At 43.7% G+C, this 16,809-nt stretch overlaps 1 non-coding gene across 1 annotated transcript; it reads right to left on the bottom strand.

The window, feature by feature from the left end:
- Positions 1 to 4,606: 4,606 nt before the first annotated feature.
- On the bottom strand, positions 4,607 to 4,679 carry Trnav-aac. Its single transcript has one exon. It is a non-coding gene; the product is annotated as a tRNA-Val (tRNA).
- Positions 4,680 to 16,809: the final 12,130 nt, after the last annotated feature.

Below are 16,809 nucleotides of genomic sequence, written 5' to 3'. Positions count from 1 at the left end.
ATGTGACTCATCGACGAAAGAAGTAGCTTACAAAACGCTTGTTCGTCCGATTCTTGAGTATTGCTCATCAGTATGGGACCCTTACCAGGTTGGATTAATAGAAGAGATAGACATGATCCAGCGAAAAGCAGCGCGATTCGTCATGGGGACATTTAGTCAGCGCGAGAGCGTTACGGAGATGCTGAACAAGCTCCAGTGGCGGACACTTCAAGAAAGGCGTTACGCAATACGGAGAGGTTTATTATCGAAATTACGAGAGAGCACATTCCGGGAAGAGATGGGCAACATATTACTACCGCCCACATATATCTCGCGTAATGATCACAACGAAAAGATCCGAGAAATTAGAGCAAATACGGAGACTTACAAGCAGTCGTTCTTCCCACGCACAATTCGTGAATGGAACAGGGCGTAATGGGGCCCCTTAGGGAAATGGCAGCAAGAGAGGGGAAGAAAACCAATGTGCACTCCGTGTGCATACCGGGGGGAGTCATTCCAGATGTGGAAAGGGTCCTTCCGGATGCCATGGAGGGTACAGGGTGCACCCATCTGCAGGTGGTCGCTCATGTCGGCACCAATGATGTGTGTCGCTATGGATCGGAGGAAATCCTCTCTGGCTTCCGGCGGCTATCTGATTTGGTGAAGACTGCCAGTCTCGCTAGCGGGATGAAAGCAGAGCTCACCATCTGCAGCATCGTCGACAGGACTGACTGCGGACCTTTGGTACAGAGCCGAGTGGAGGGTCTGAATCAGAGGCTGAGACGGTTCTGCGACCGTGTGGGCTGCAGATTCCTCGACTTGCGCCATAGGGTGGTGGGGTTTCGGGTTCCGCTGGATAGGTCAGGAGTCCACTACACGCAACAAGCGGCTACACGGGTAGCAGGGGTTGTGTGGCGTGGGCTGGGCGGTTTTTTAGGTTAGATGGCCTTGGGCAAGTACAGAAAGGGCAACAGCCTCAACGGGTGTGGGGCAAAGTCAGGACATGCGGGGACCAAGCAGCAATCGGTATTGTAATTGTCAACTGTCGAAGCTGCGTTGGTAAAGTACCGGAACTTCAAGCGCTGATAGAAAGCACCGAAGCTGAAATCGTTATAGGTACAGAAAGCTGGCTTAAGCCAGAGATAAATTCTGCCGAAATTTTTACAAAGGTACAGACAGTGTTTAGAAAGGATAGATTGCATGCAACCGGTGGTGGAGTGTTCGTCGCTGTTAGTAGTAGTTTATCCTGTAGTGAAGTAGAAGTGGATAGTTCCTATGAATTATTATGGGTGGACGTTACACTAAACAACCGAACTAGGTTAATAATTGGCTCCTTTTACCGACCTCCCGACTCAGCAGCATTAGTGGCAGAACAACTGAGAGAAAATTTGGAATACATTTCATATAAATTTTCTCAGCATGTTATAGTCTTAGGTGGAGATTTCAATTTACCAGATATAGACTGGGACACTCAGATGTTTAGGACGGGTGGTAGGGACAGAGCATCGAGTGACATTATACTGAGTGCACTATCCGAAAATTACCTCGAGCAATTAAACAGAGAACCGACTCGTGGAGATAACATCTTGGACCTACTGATAACAAACAGACCCGAACTTTTCGACTCTGTATGTACAGAACAGGGAATCAGTGATCATAAGGCCGTTGCAGCATCCCTGAATATGGAAGTTAATAGGAATATAAAAAAAAGGGAGGAAGGTTTATCTGTTTAGCAAGAGTAATAGAAGGCAGATTTCAGACTACCTAACAGATCAAAACGAAAATTTCTGTTCTGACACTGACAATGTTGAGTGTTTATGGAAAAAGTTCAAGGCAATCGTAAAATGCGTTTTAGACAGGTACGTGCCGAGTAAAACTGTGAGGGACGGGAAAAACCCACCGTGGTTCAACAACAAAGTTAGGAAACTACTGCGAAAGCAAAGAGAGCTCCACTCCAAGTTTAAACGCAGCCAAAACCTCTCAGACAAACAGAAGCTAAACGATGTCAAAGTTAGCGTAAGGAGGGCTATGCGTGAAGCGTTCATTGAATTCGAAAGTAAAATTCTATGTACCGACTTGACAGAAAATCCTAGGAAGTTCTGGTCTTACGTTAAATCAGTAAGTGGCTCGAAACAGCATATCCAGACACTACGGGATGATGATGGCATTGAAACAGAGGATGACACGCGTAAAGCTGAAATACTAAACACCTTTTTCCAAAGCTGTTTCACAGAGGAAGACCGCACTGCAGTTCCTTCTCTAAATCCTCGCACAAACGAAAAAATGGCTGACATCGAAATAAGTGTCCAAGGAATAGAAAAGCAACTGGAATCACTCAATAGAGGAAAGTCCACTGGACCTGACGGGATACCAATTCGATTCTACACAGAGTACGCGAAAGAACTTGCCCCCCTTCTAACAGCCGTGTACCGCAAGTCTCTAGAGGAACGGAGGGTTCCAAATGATTGGAAAAGAGCACAGATAGTCCCAGTCTTCAAGAAAGGTCGTCGAGCAGATGCGCAAAACTATAGACCTATATCTCTTACGTCGATCTCTTGTAGAATTTTAGAACATGTTTTTTGCTCGCGTATCATGTCATTTCTGGAAACCCAGAATCTACTATGTAGGAATCAACATGGATTTCGGAAACAGCGATCGTGTGAGACCCAACTCGCCTTATTTGTTCATGAGACCCAGAAAATATTAGATACAGGCTCCCAGGTAGATGCTATTTTTCTTGACTTCCGGAAGGCGTTCGATACAGTTCCGCACTGTCGCCTGATAAACAAAGTAAGAACCTACGGAATATCAGACCAGCTGTGTGGCTGGATTGAAGAGTTTTTAGCAAACAGAACACAGCATGTTGTTGTCAATGGAGAGACGTCTACAGACGTTAAAGTAACCTCTGGCGTGCCACAGGGGAGTGTTATGGGACCATTGCTTTTCACAATATATATAAATGACTTAGTAGATAGTGTCGGAAGTTCCATGCGGCTTTTCGCGGATGATGCTGTAGTATACAGAGAAGTTGCTGCATTAGAAAATTGTAGCGAAATACAGGAAGATCTGCAGCGGATAGGCACTTGGTGCAGGGAGTGGCAACTGACCCTTAACATAGACAAATGTAATGTATTGCGAATACATAGAAAGAAGGATCCTTTATTGTGTGATTATATGATAGCGGAACAAACACTGGTAGCAGTTACTTCTGTAAAATATCTGAGAGTATGCGTACGGAACGATTTGAAGTGGAATGATCATATAAAATTAATTGTTGGTAAGGCGGGTACCAGGTTGAGATTCATTGGGAGAGTGCTTAGAAAATGTAGTCCATCAACAAAGGAGGTGGCTTACAAAACACTCGTTCGACCTATACTTGAGTATTGCTCATCAGTGTGGGATCCGTACCAGGTCGGGTTGACGGAGGAGATAGAAAAGATCCAAAGAAGAGCGGCGCGTTTCGTCACCGGGTTATTTGGTAACCGTGATAGCGTTACGGAGATGTTTAATAAACTCAAGTGGCAGACTCTGCAAGAGAGGCGCTCTGCATCGCGGTGTAGCTTGCTCGCCAGGTTTCGAGAGGGTGCGTTTCTGGATGAGGTATCGAATATATTGCTTCCCCCTACTTATACCTCCCGAGGAGATCACGAATGTAAAATTAGAGAGATTAGAGCGCGCACGGAGGCTTTCAGACAGTCGTTCTTCCCGCGAACCATACGCGACTGGAACAGGAAAGGGAGGTAATGACAGTGGCACGTAAAGTGCCCTCCGCCACACACCGTTGGGTGGCTTGCGGAGTATCAATGTAGATGTAGATGTAGAAGGGGGGATCAGATAGTGGTACAATAAGTACCCTCCGCCACACACCGTAAGGTGGCTCGCGGAGTATAGATGTAGATGTAGATGTAGATGGTGGAAGCGATTCAATAACCATCGATTCTGGTACCTCAAACGGCAATTCAAAGATCCGAATGACCCTCACACCCACGCGTGAAGGAGCTACTGTTACATCGCTGATATGGCCATAAGAGTGTCGAAATTTAAATCCTCTTTGAGCAGCGGCGATAGTTCTTTCACACGCAGCTTCATCGGTCATCTTGACGTACATTGTACTACTTATAATGGATAGGTGTATTCCAGTTAGATCCATAGCAGGTAAACGAACTTCTTCCATCAGAAAACGCTCTATTTCGAAAGACTACGGTCTGGCATATTCGTTGTCAAACGTAAATTGGAGTGTAGTCTTTCTAAAACTGTGTGCCATGGCGATCTAGTTAGACAGCACGCGCGAATATCGGCGGTGAAAACACTTCCTCGTCCACGCGCGCCCACGGCCGGGACAACAGGTCCGTGCCGCTCCACCGTCTAAAGTAGACTGATGAATAGAGTTGATTCATTAATGTGATTTGACTTGACACTCGGATTATTCATTCTCTTCATACCTTGTCAGCGCAGAAGCAGTCCATGCTTAACGCCCGTGTAGCTAGTACATTTTATCACGTAATCAGCTTTCAGCACCCAACTTATGACCATTAATTTGTTTCACAGAGTCATTTCATATTTCGTATGTAATTTGCATTTCTACATCTGTGGATAAGAAAGAGTGTGTAAACGAAGATAAAAATTCTGTTTCCGCCCGGGATCGAACCGGGGACCTTCCGCGTGTTAGGCGGATGTGATAACCACTACACCACGGAAACAGATGGTAACACTACACTCTAAATTTGAACATATAGTTTTTATTTACGCACATTAAAAGCAAAATTAGGTATAGTAGGAACTTTCTTTTTCGTGTTTAGTACCTTTTTCAAATTAACTTATTTCTGAAAAGTGTGGTTCATAGTAGTAGGTGCCAGTAATGTGGCTGACAGGAGTCGGTATTAATATAGTTGTGTCTTGTGAGCAGACCAGCTGCATGCGGTACATGTGCCGTTGAGGCAGAGAAGCTCCGTTGGTCAGTGTGTGGGCCGCCAGGGATTCCTGGCTGGTTAAGCCACTGCGGGCAAACAGCTGCGCGACACCCACCACGTCAGCTGGCTGACACACTGTCGTTCCTCGCTTTTCGTACTACTATAAAACATAACTGGAAAGAAAATTCGTAACATTTTATGCTCATGTCACCACTGCAGTAAGTAAGGCTCAGCCCTGGAAGCGAGGCCCCCTCTAGCAGTTACATCGCCCCCTTATATACCTCCAACAAAAATCAAATCATTTTATTTAAATTTTAATGAAAATATACTTTTAGAAAGAAACATATAACATAACATTGCTAATGAAGCAACAGTAAAAATTATTTAATTATCTGTACTTAGCCACTAACTAATAACATTATAATTTTTACATTTTTAAATTTCATTATTTTGAAAATAAAACAAGATAATGTCAAGTACGCTAAAATCATAAAAAAGATTTTTTTTTTAACTTTCAGTTCTGCAGAGTCTCTTGCTACATCTTTTAAATTTACTTATCAACGATCTAAAGCTCAATTGCCAAAATGCTCAAACCATAATGACGATTTTTTGTAGTCGAACGGCAAAAAGATTTCAATTAATTTTAACTTATAAGAACTACTTTCGTGATTTGCCACAGTTTTTGGTGTTGTTGGGAATATTCTTAAAGGACTAGTAAGATTTGGGAAAAATTTAACTTTCACATTAAACTCAGTGCATTGCTTAGGCTTTCTTTTTTTTTTTTTTGCCCAAAAGCACAGAGAAAGCTCAAATTTCCTCTGCTAGTTCTACCCCATTAATCAATTCTTTAGACGATGACCGGTTTCAGTCCGTAATGAGCATCCTCAGATCTTTTTTATACCATGTCTTAAAGGAGATTTGAGGATGGTCATTACGGACTGAAACCGGTCATCGTCTAAAGAATTGATATTGTGATCAAAGAATGGAATAAAAAAACATTTGACAGTATTGGATCACTGTTTGTATACGCGACTATGTCGCAGTTTGTGCTATTAAAATCTTATATATTATTTGAGAATTGAAAATAGTTACTATGATTTCTAAGTTGACCAAATCTAACATGTAGTGTATTTAGTGCTTGGTTAATTGCAAAATTAAATAAAAAGTATTTTATATTGTTCTTTTGGATCTTTGCTAGATTAGTCTCGTACGAGACCTTCCTTTTTATTCTTATGGCGAATACTTATAAGCAAGGCGCATGACTGCTGCTCATGTTACTGCGAGCCACGTAACAACATGTCACACAGCAGCGACAGTGGCGCCCCGGAACGAACGGAGAACCTTCGCCACGGCCGAGATCGGCGAAAAATCAGACGCTCTCTTTCGTCCAGCAACAGACCGCGCTGCGAGATACGTCGTTACAAAAATGAAAATTTACGCACCCGACGCTGCGGAAACCTCTCGCATAACTAAAACCTAAATTTTATGTTTGGATGCAGTAATATTTTTCTGGTACTGAATAATTAATACATCAATTTTTTTTTCTCACAGTCATAGCCAACACGCGGTCCTAAATTTCGTCTCCCCGGACAAATGTCAGGGTTGTCCGCCCTTATGGCGGGCCCTGCTCTATGAAGTTTAGAAACATAAACGTTACGTTTCAAAAGCTTAAAAATTTCCTATTCCGTCAAGAAATTGTTAATTCGTTAATCTTTCAAATGGACGTGAGCCTAGGAAATGTTTCGTCAGGCGACGGAACTTTATGTGGTGTCACCGCCAGACACCACACTTGCTAGGTGGTAGCCCTTTAAATCGGCCGCGGTCCGCTAGTATACGTCGGACCCGCGTGTCACCACTGTCAGTAATTACAGACGGAGCGCCACCACACGGCAGGTCTAGAGAGACGTCCTGGCACTCGCCCCAGTTGTACAGCCGCCGTTGCTAGGAAAGGTTCACTGAGAATTACGCTCTCATTTGCCGAGACGATAGTTAGCATAGCCTTCAGCTAAGTCAATTGCTACGACCTAGCAAGGCGCCATTTATCCTTTGCTATGTATCTAATGAAGCATGTACAGTAACAAGACCAATGTTCACCAATTGTGGATTAAAGTTAAGTATTCCATAAGCTACGTACTTTTCTTTATAGCATTCATTACGTATCCTGTTTCAGACCTCACGTCATCCTGTGTGAGTTTAAGCTCGTGCCTTTCGGTTACCCGTCACTGTGGACTGACTGTCTTGTCAGTCCACAACACTTTACAATGCAGTGAACGCCTCGAAAACTGCCGACAGCCTGCCATCGTTCCGGAAGTAGCCCCGTCGCGTTACTGTCGCCTGTCTGTCGTACACGAGTGGCCGCAACTGCTGTTCCCGCAAATAACTGTCAGGTGTCACTGTCCTGCGCGGTCTAAACTGCTGCTGACGTAACTCGCTGACTCACCAGCAGCGAAGCTGAGCTGGAGCCGCACTCGATACTGCTGATGCAATTCTGCGCACACCTAATAACACATAGTACGTTATCTTCAGTTAGCGAGAGATTAAGAATCTTGTTCTCCGCGTGATATAACGTAATCAGTTCATCCCCAAAACCCGTGTATTTGGATTTTTTCTATTACAGGCATCATCAGATCGTTTTTTCATACAGTCTGTGCAGGGATTTCCTAATTTGGAATTTTTTGATATGTTAAATGAACTGCAAGGACGCAGTGTGTTAATCGTAGACACGAGTATTTCTTCGATAATTACCTCTTATATTATTTTCTACCTCTATATTTGCATGCAGCTAGTACTAAATAAAGTGTGTGGGGGTCAACGGCCATAACCGTAATTTATCACCTGCTCAGTAGTTTTATTCGGCCAACTGAGCTGTTAGACGAGATTGAAACAAACTGCAAGATACACAACTTGATTTCACATTTTAATGACCTACTCGGGAAAGGTCACACATTCACCTTCGAGAATGAAGGAAAAATGCAAGTTTATTCGTATTAGAGTACTGCTATTGCACCACTGCTGCTTTTGTCGACGACGAGGAGGGAACACAAACTCTAAAGGAAAGATGATGCGGAAGGAAATATACTGCGTCATTTTCAAAGAAATAATCCCGGTATTCGCCTTAATCTATTTAACGAAACGACGGAAAACAAATCAGGATGGCTGGATTGGACTTCGAACCCTGCTCCTCTCCAATGCAAGTCTTGTCTGCTAACCGTACGCCACTTCGCACAGAGTAAATAAAACTATTCGATGCTAATGCAGCTACAGGTAAGCAGACGTACTTACCAAAAGACACCAACACTCCCTGGAATTGCACTCGTATGGCTGTGCTACTTTCCTGTTGTCTGTTTTTCTCATTGTCTGGAAAATAGTAATCGCTCGGATAATAATGTTGCATCGTCTAATGCCACATTCCTTTCGTACTTAGGCTTCTCTCATCTGAAACTGCAGGTCATACTGTACTTCACTTATACTTCCTGGCAGGCAGTCCAACTTATTAGCATGTACAAGGGAGAGTCAAATGAAAACGAGACGGGTCGATAGAAGTACGTAAACTGTCTATTATTTCAAAAGTGCTCACTGTAACTTGTAATACATTTATGCCACAGTAAGACAAGACGGTTAATGTCTTCATGGAAAAATGTATGCTATTGCCTACGGAACTATGATTCTACCTATGTGTGCATGTCTTCGTCCGAAGCAAATCGACAACCACGAATGTCTTTATTCAGGGTTCCAAGAATACGGAAATCGCATGGGTATAGATCGGGACTGTGTAAGGGCTTCCCAGAGAAACGTCTGTATCGTAGTCGAATCAACAGGCGCGCCAGGTCCGGGAAAATCATGACAGCCTTTTTGTTTAACTGCAAGGGCCCGCTCCTTATTGACGTTCTGGAGCACGGCGTCACAATTGGCACACAGAGGTACGTGGACACTTCGCAAAAACTGAAGTGCGCGAACTAATCGAAACGCTCAGAAATGTTGACGGTCTGTTACACGATAATACCTACCAACACGTTGCCACGATTGTTTTGATTAAGCTGCAAAAGTTTAGCTGGGATGCCCTTACATATGCTCCATACTGTCCTGATCTGTCCACACGTGATTTCCATATTTTTGGAGCCCTGAATAAAGATATTTGTGGCCGTCGATTTGCGCCGGACGAAGAAATGTACGCGTGGGTAGAATCATGGTTTCGTAGGCAGTCGCAAACATTTTTTCATGAAGGTATTGACCGTCTTGTCCCACTGTGGGATAAATGTATTAACAGTTATACGGATTACTTTCTACATAATTAACAACTGACCTACTGTTTTCCGTAGGTCTAGTTTTCATTTGTCTGTCAATTATAAACTTTTGGTGAAATGTGGAAGGGGCTACACAGCCATTTTTGTCCAAGGAATCCATTTTTTATTTGCTGAATTCCATGACATCGCTGATTCAAAGAATTTACATCTAATACTAATGCATGTTGATAAGTCTAACAATTAATTTTCTTGTCACTTGAATTAACATCTCGGTACAAAGGCTCGGAAAATGGACACGAGAACCTTAACTTGAAAGTATTTATCAGTTATACCAAGGGATATATTATTTGATGTAAAATGGTTAATTAGAAGACGTAAATTGGATAACTGAGCTGAAGTAAAATTACGGGATCAGATGTCAACTCACCTGATTCGTGTGAAAAATACCCATTGTTAGTGTGCACAACGGCACGCGGAGTAATTTGTATGTGACTTCATTATATTTACAGTCAGATTCCCACTGAACCAACACGTGCAAACTACTCCTTCTCCAAAATAAGAAGGTTTTGATTTGCTGACTATATCAGTGTAAATGATAAGAACATAGTTGTGTGTGTTTTATCGTTTAAAGATCAATAAACCGAATCATTGGACATCATCTTTCACTGCAGAGGATCCTTGTCTTCCCTGCTTATTAATTTTGTGTGCCAGTTAATTACAGGCAAGTCGTGGGTAGTAGGCACACGATGTAATCTATTTCTGCGTTGTCTCCCTTAGAAAGATGCGTTTGCTTTCAAAATAAATGAAGTGAAGTATTTCTAAAAAGGAGGTGGAAATGTTATAATTTGAAAACTTTATGGAAATCTTCCATCATACATGTATGGCAGCAGATTAAACGTATTGTCTGTATGCATCAGTGGTCTGTGTAGTAGCTAGCTAACTCAAACAGTTATTGCCTCCACTGGATGCAAGAGCTGTGGCCACTTATTTAGCCACTGTATACTGCCATTCTGACAGGGGCGTGTAGAAACATGAACCTAGCCGATTTTCTTCTCCTCTTTTGGGCACTTTGCCAGCTATATGGACCAGGCTTCCCGCTGACATCGGCAGATGCAGCTCATGTTGTTACATGGTGTTGCTGCTGGCGCTGGCTGCTGTAGTTCCTATTAGTCAGTGTGTGAACCATTGTGCTCGTATTGATCAGACAGACAGCTGTTGAACAGGGCTGACAAGCTGGTTAGAACTTGTTATTTAATCAACTTAATGGTTGTTACTGTAGAGTTCTGTGCAGACTTGAGCCACCTCAGACGCTGCAGTTGTGATATTTCACTTCCCCATTGAAGTTTTATAGCTGGAGATACACTGCAACAGCTTGTTGTCGAAGGTTTTATCCAATATTAACACTCGAAAAGGTTATCAAGGTGAATAGCATAGGAAATCATTTCTACTGTGGTCAGTTTCTATAGTTTCGTGTACAAACGCTTTCGCGCCAAACAGTTGTTTGTGCAGTTCTATTCTGATATAAGTGCACAGACGACCCCTATAACAGTCAATCGGAAACATAAGCTGAAGTGCTGTACTGAACGCATCTGATCGAATCGCAGTGTACTATAAGTGTACTCTACCTCAATGAAAGTAGCCATTTGTATTGCGTGGCTGTCAGCACTTCTGGCGATGAGAATTTGTACTATAAAACTATGTGAGATTGTTCGCACTTTGTATCTGCACAGCGAGTGGACTAATGTGTGCAAACCTAGCTTACCACTTAGCGTGCAAATGGACAAAACATCTGAACTGTCTTCTCAAGCCCAGGGAGTTAAACAGACATTCTACACTCCTGGAAATTGAAATAAGAACACCGTGAATTCATTGTCCCAGGAAGGGGAAACTTTATTGACACATTTCTGGGGTCAGATACATCACATGATCACACTGACAGAACCACAGGCACATAGACACAGGCAACAGAGCATGCACAATGTCGGCACTAGTACAGTGTATATCCACCTTTCGCAGCAATGCAGGCTGCTATTCTCCCATGGAGACGATCGTAGAGATGCTGGATGTAGTCCTGTGGAACGGCTTGCCATACCATTTCCACCTGGCGCCTCAGTTGGACCAGCGTTCGTGCTGGACGTGCAGACCGCGTGAGACGACGCTTCATCCAGTCCCAAACATGCTCAATGGGGGACAGATCCGGAGACCTTGCTGGCCAGGGTAGTTGACTTACACCTTCTAGACCACGTTGGGTGGCACGGGATACATGCGGACGTGCATTGTCCTGTTGGAACAGCAAGTTCCCTTGCCGGTCTAGGAATGGTAGAACGATGGGTTCGATGACGGTTTGGATGTACCGTGCACTATTCAGTGTCCCCTCGACGATCACCAGTGGTGTACGGCCAGTGTAGGAGATCGCTCCCCACACCATGATGCCGGGTGTTGGCCCTGTGTGCCTCGGTCGTATGCAGTCCTGATTGTGGCGCTCACCTGCACGGCGCCAAACACGCATACGACCATCATTGGCACCAAGGCAGAAGCGACTCTCATCGCTGAAGACGACACGTCTCCAATCGTCCCTCCATTCACGCCTGTCGCGACACCACTGGAGGCGGGCTGCACGATGTTGGGGCGTGAGCGGAAGACGGCCTAACGGTGTGTGGTACCGTAGCCCAGCTTCATGGAGACGGTTGCGAATGGTCCTCGCCGATACCCCAGGAGCAACAGTGTCCCTAATTTGCTGGGAAGTGGCGGTGCGGTCCCCTACGGCACTGCGTAGGATCCTACGGTCTTGGCGTGCATCCGTGCGTCGCTGCGGTCCGGTCCCTGGTCGACGGGCACGTGCACCTTCCGCCGACCACTGGCGACAACATCGATGTACTGTGGAGACCTCACGCCCCACGTGTTGAGCAATTCGGCGGTACGTCCACCCGGCCTCCCGCATGCCCACTATACGCCCTCGCTCAAAGTCCGTCAACTGCACATACGGTTCACGTCCACGCTGTCGCGGCGTGCTACCAGTGTTAAAGACTGCGATGGAGCTCCGTATGCCACGGCAAACTGGCTGACACTGGCGGCGGCGGTGCACAAATGCTGCGCAGCTAGCGCCATTAGACGGCCAACACCGCGGTTCCTGGTGTGTCCGCTGTGCCGTGCGTGTGATCATTGCTTGTACAGCCCTCTCGCAGTGTCCGGAGCAAGTATGGTGGGTCTGACACACCGGTGTCAATGTGTTCTTTTTTCCATTTCCAGGAGTGTATATAAATATGAACCTGGCCCTGTAAATCTTTACAAATGCTGCCGTCACTCAACTAGAATGCATGAATTAATAAAAGTGAAAGTCTGGGATCTACTCTAGAAATACAGAGCAGCTATTCCATTTTTTATTCTATATATAGTTTATCAACCGTGCTTTCAGGGGTCAAGTGATACACAACAATCATGTTCAATAACTTTCAACACTTAATAACAAAATATTTAACTCTTGGACATATTGCATTGACGACTATTAAAATCGTTATCTCTACATATGAATTTTTTTTTATCACTGGAAAGAATGATTAAAATCTTCCTTAGCTCATTTACGTCTATGATGTTGTATCTGGTTAATGCACTGTGTTGGTGGAGAATACATTTACTTTTTAAACCAATGAAAAAAACTCATGTACTCCATGTGAGGGCAGGTTAGAATCCTACCTTCTGATATTCAATGGTCAAAGTCTATGCAAGTTGGAGTGAGCAAAATCTCGACTCAACATTTACTGTGACTTAATGCACGATGGTACTTCACTAGGCAGCATCTGCAATGCCGTTGTCTCCATGCTGGATCTGAAACTTTAATTACCTATTCTGGCCTGGACTGAATTCACTCAGTCTCAAGTTATTTGCGTTCCGTAGAACATTAATTTTCCCTTGCCGAAATAATGGCTGTTGCACACTTGCTAAGGGTTGGAGCGATGTGTACAATTTCTTTGCCTGCAAAAATTCCCACAGGAATAATTAACTACCTCTTTGCTATCTGTTGCCACGATATGTGATGTGTAACATCCACACTTCATCTACATCTACATCTACATCTACATGACTACTCTGCAATTCACATTTAAGTGCTTGGCAGAGGGTTCATCGAACCACAATCATACTATCTCTCTACCATTCCACTCCCGAACAGCGCGCGGGAAAAACGAACACCTAAACCTTTCTGTTCGAGCTCTGATTTCTCTTATTTTATTTTGATGAACATTCCTACCTATGTAGGTTGGGCTCAACAAAATATTTTCGCATTCGGAAGAGAAAGTTGGCGACTGAAATTTCGTAAATAGATCTCGCCGCGACGAGAAACGTCTTTGCTTCAATGACTTCCATCCCAGCTCGCGTATCGTATTTGCCACACTCTCTTCCCTATTACGCGATAATACAACCGAGCTGCCCTTTTATACACCCTTTCGATGTCCTCCGTCAATCCCACCTGGTGAGGATCCCACACCGCGCAGCAATATTTTAACAGTGGACGAACGAGTGTAGTGTAAGCTGTCTCTTTAGTGGACTTGTTGCATCTTCTAAGCGTCCTGCCAATGAAACGCAACCTTTGGCTCACCTTCCTCACAATACTAGCTATGTGGTCTTTCCAACTGAAGTTGTTCGTAATTTTAACACCCAGGTACTTAATTGAATTGACAGCGTTGAGAATAGTACTATTTATGGAGTAATCGAATTCCAACGGATTTCTTTTGGAACTCATGTGGATCACCTCACACTTTTCGTTATTTAGCGTTAACTGCCACCTGCCACACCACACAGCAATCTTTTCTAAATCGCTTTGCAACTGATACTGGTCTTCGGATGACCTTACTAGACGGTAAATTACAGTATCATCTGCGAACAACCTAAGAGAACTGCTCAGATGGTCACCCAGATCATTTATATAGATCAGGAACAGCAGAGGTCCCAGGACGCTTCCCTGGGGAACACTTGATATCACTTCAGTTTTACTCGATGATTTGCCGTTTATTACTACGAACTGCGACATTCCTGACAGGAAATCACGAATCCAGTCGCACACCTGAGACGATACCCCATAGGCCCGCAGCTTGATTAGAAGTCGCTTGTGAGGAACAGTGTCAAAAGCTTTCCGGAAATCTAGAAATACAGAATCAACTTGAGATCCCCTGTCGATAGCGGCCATTACTTCGTGCGAATAAAGAGCTAGCTGCGTTGCACAAGAACGATGTTTTCTGAAACCATGCTGATTACGTATCAATAGATCGTTCCAAATGGTTCAAATGGCTCTGAGCACTATGGGACTCAACTGCTGTGGTCATAAGTCCCCTAGAACTACTTAAACCTAACTAACCTAAGGACAGCACACAACACCCAGCCATCACGAGGTAGAGAAAATCCCTGACCCCGCCGGGAATCGAACCCGGGAACCCGGGCGTGGGAAGCGAGAACGCTACCGCACGACCACGAGATGCGGGCAATAGATCGTTCCCTTCGAGGTGATTCATAATGTTTGAATACAATATATGCTCCAAAACCCTACTGCAAACCGACGTCAATGATATAGGTCTGTAGTTCGATGGATTACTCCTACTACCCTTTTTAAACACTGGTGCGAACTGCGCCATTTTCCAATCTGTAGGTACAGATCTATCGGTGAGCGAGCGGTTGTATATGATTGCTAAGTAGGGAGCTATTGTGTCAGCGTAATCTGAAAGGAACCTAATCGGTATACAATCTGGACCTAATTCTACGAAACTCATGCTAGCAGCTGTTCGTGTTTCAAATTCTGGAATATTCCATTCGTCTTCCCTGGTGAAGGAGTTTCGGAAAACTGCGTTCAATAACTCCGCTTTAGCGGCACAGTCGTCGGTAACAGTACGATCGGCACTGCGCAGCGATTGTATTGACTGCGTCTCGCCGCTTGTGTACTTTGCACACGACCAGAATTTCTTCGGATTTTCTACCAAATTTCGAGACAATGTTTCGCTGTGGAACCTATTAAAGGCATCTCGCATTGAAGTCCGTGCCAAATTTCGCGCGTTTGTAAATTTTAGCCAATCTTCGGGATTTCGCGTTCTTCTGAACTTCGCATGCTTTTTCCGTTGCCTCTGCAACAGCACTGGGACCTGTTTTGTGTACCATGGGGGATCAGTTCCTTCTCTTACCAATTTATGAGGTATGAATCTCTCAATTGCTGTTGCTACTATATCTTTGAATCTGAGGCACATCTCGTCTACATTTGCATAGTCAGTTCGGAAGGAATGGAGATTGTCTCTTAGGAAGGCTTCTAGTGACACTTTATCCGCTTTTTTAAATAAAATTATTTTGCGTTTGTTTCTGGTGGATTTGGAAGAAACAGTATTGAGCCTAGCTACAACGACCTTGTGATCTCTAATCCCTGTATCAGTCATGATGCTCTCTATTAGCTCTGGATTGTTTGTGGCTAAGAGGTCAAGTGTGTTTTCGTAGAAAGCAAAGATCTCAATGCTCTCGCTATTTTCCAAACACTTGTGCGGTCCACCGTGAGTCGAGAGAGATATCTAAAAATTTTAGTTCTCAGACTGCTTTTATATAATGGGGATCTCCCAACCGTGTCGCGTCTGCTTCGCCCAGCCAATCGTCGTCTATCTAGAGGTGAATTTTATTTTTCTTGTAGGGTCGCCGCCTAGCCCTGTTAAAGCCATCCAGCCACTTACCCTTGGTCCTGTCTGTATTTACATTAAAAGGAATAATGTATTGTTCTGGCCTTATCCCTTCCTGCATTGAAGCTCGCCGTTGTCTTGTTATGTGGGGTTTTCTGATGCCATTAACCACCTGCTCGGTTCGTCTCCAAAATGCATTTCATTTTAATTTATCTATTCATGCCCCTGTCCATATATTGGCAGATATTTAAAAACTTTGAACATAGCTGCTAAGGTTCAGTGACCGTGTCAGAATTATATTAGAACAAATAAGCCCTCGGTACAACGAGGGCTTATTTGTTCTAATATAATTGGCAGATATTTTTTTTTTTAGTTTTCAGTACATGAGATTACTACAATTGATATAATATAATTATTATTTTATGAGGAACTCATACTGTATTGTACTGTCATTATGGATCTAGCTCTTGTACGGTCTGTAAAAACTGGATGTCTTACAACTACGTAAGTCAATCTTGGTCTATTTTTCCTTAACATTACACCTTAGGAAAGATCATTTTCGACTGAGATAAAATGCAATACACATTTAAAATTGTGAACCTTATTTAATAAGTGCTGAATAGTTGTGAACTGCCTAGTGATACAGATCTGTTTTTGGAAATGTCAGCATAAGACTTCATATTGATGTTGACGATGGAAGTCAGGTCCGAATGTGGTGAAAGTTTAATGATATAACAGATGTTATTTGATGAACATCCCATAAAGTTTGATAATTATCGTACGGTGCTTCGCTTTAAATTGCCGTCACCATATATAAAGAAGTCAGGAAGGACCTATTCCAAGCTGTGTGTGTGAGATGGCTTACAACAAAGACGATGACAATGATGACAATCATCCAGTGTATTTCCTGCAAGTCAGAGAAACGTGTTCGTTTTTTTTAGGCATCCTATCACATACAAAGCAGAAGATGTGGGTAACTGCTAGTTGTCTGGGACCAGTTACAGGATGATATACGCAAATTGTCGGAACAGTCAC

The sequence above is a fragment of the Schistocerca americana genome, chromosome 2 (genome assembly GCF_021461395.2).
Source record: "Schistocerca americana isolate TAMUIC-IGC-003095 chromosome 2, iqSchAmer2.1, whole genome shotgun sequence".
In the NCBI taxonomy this organism is placed as follows: Eukaryota; Metazoa; Arthropoda; class Insecta; order Orthoptera; family Acrididae; genus Schistocerca; species Schistocerca americana.
Note: the sequence above shows the minus strand (reverse complement) of the source record. Positions and strands in the feature narration are given on the sequence as shown.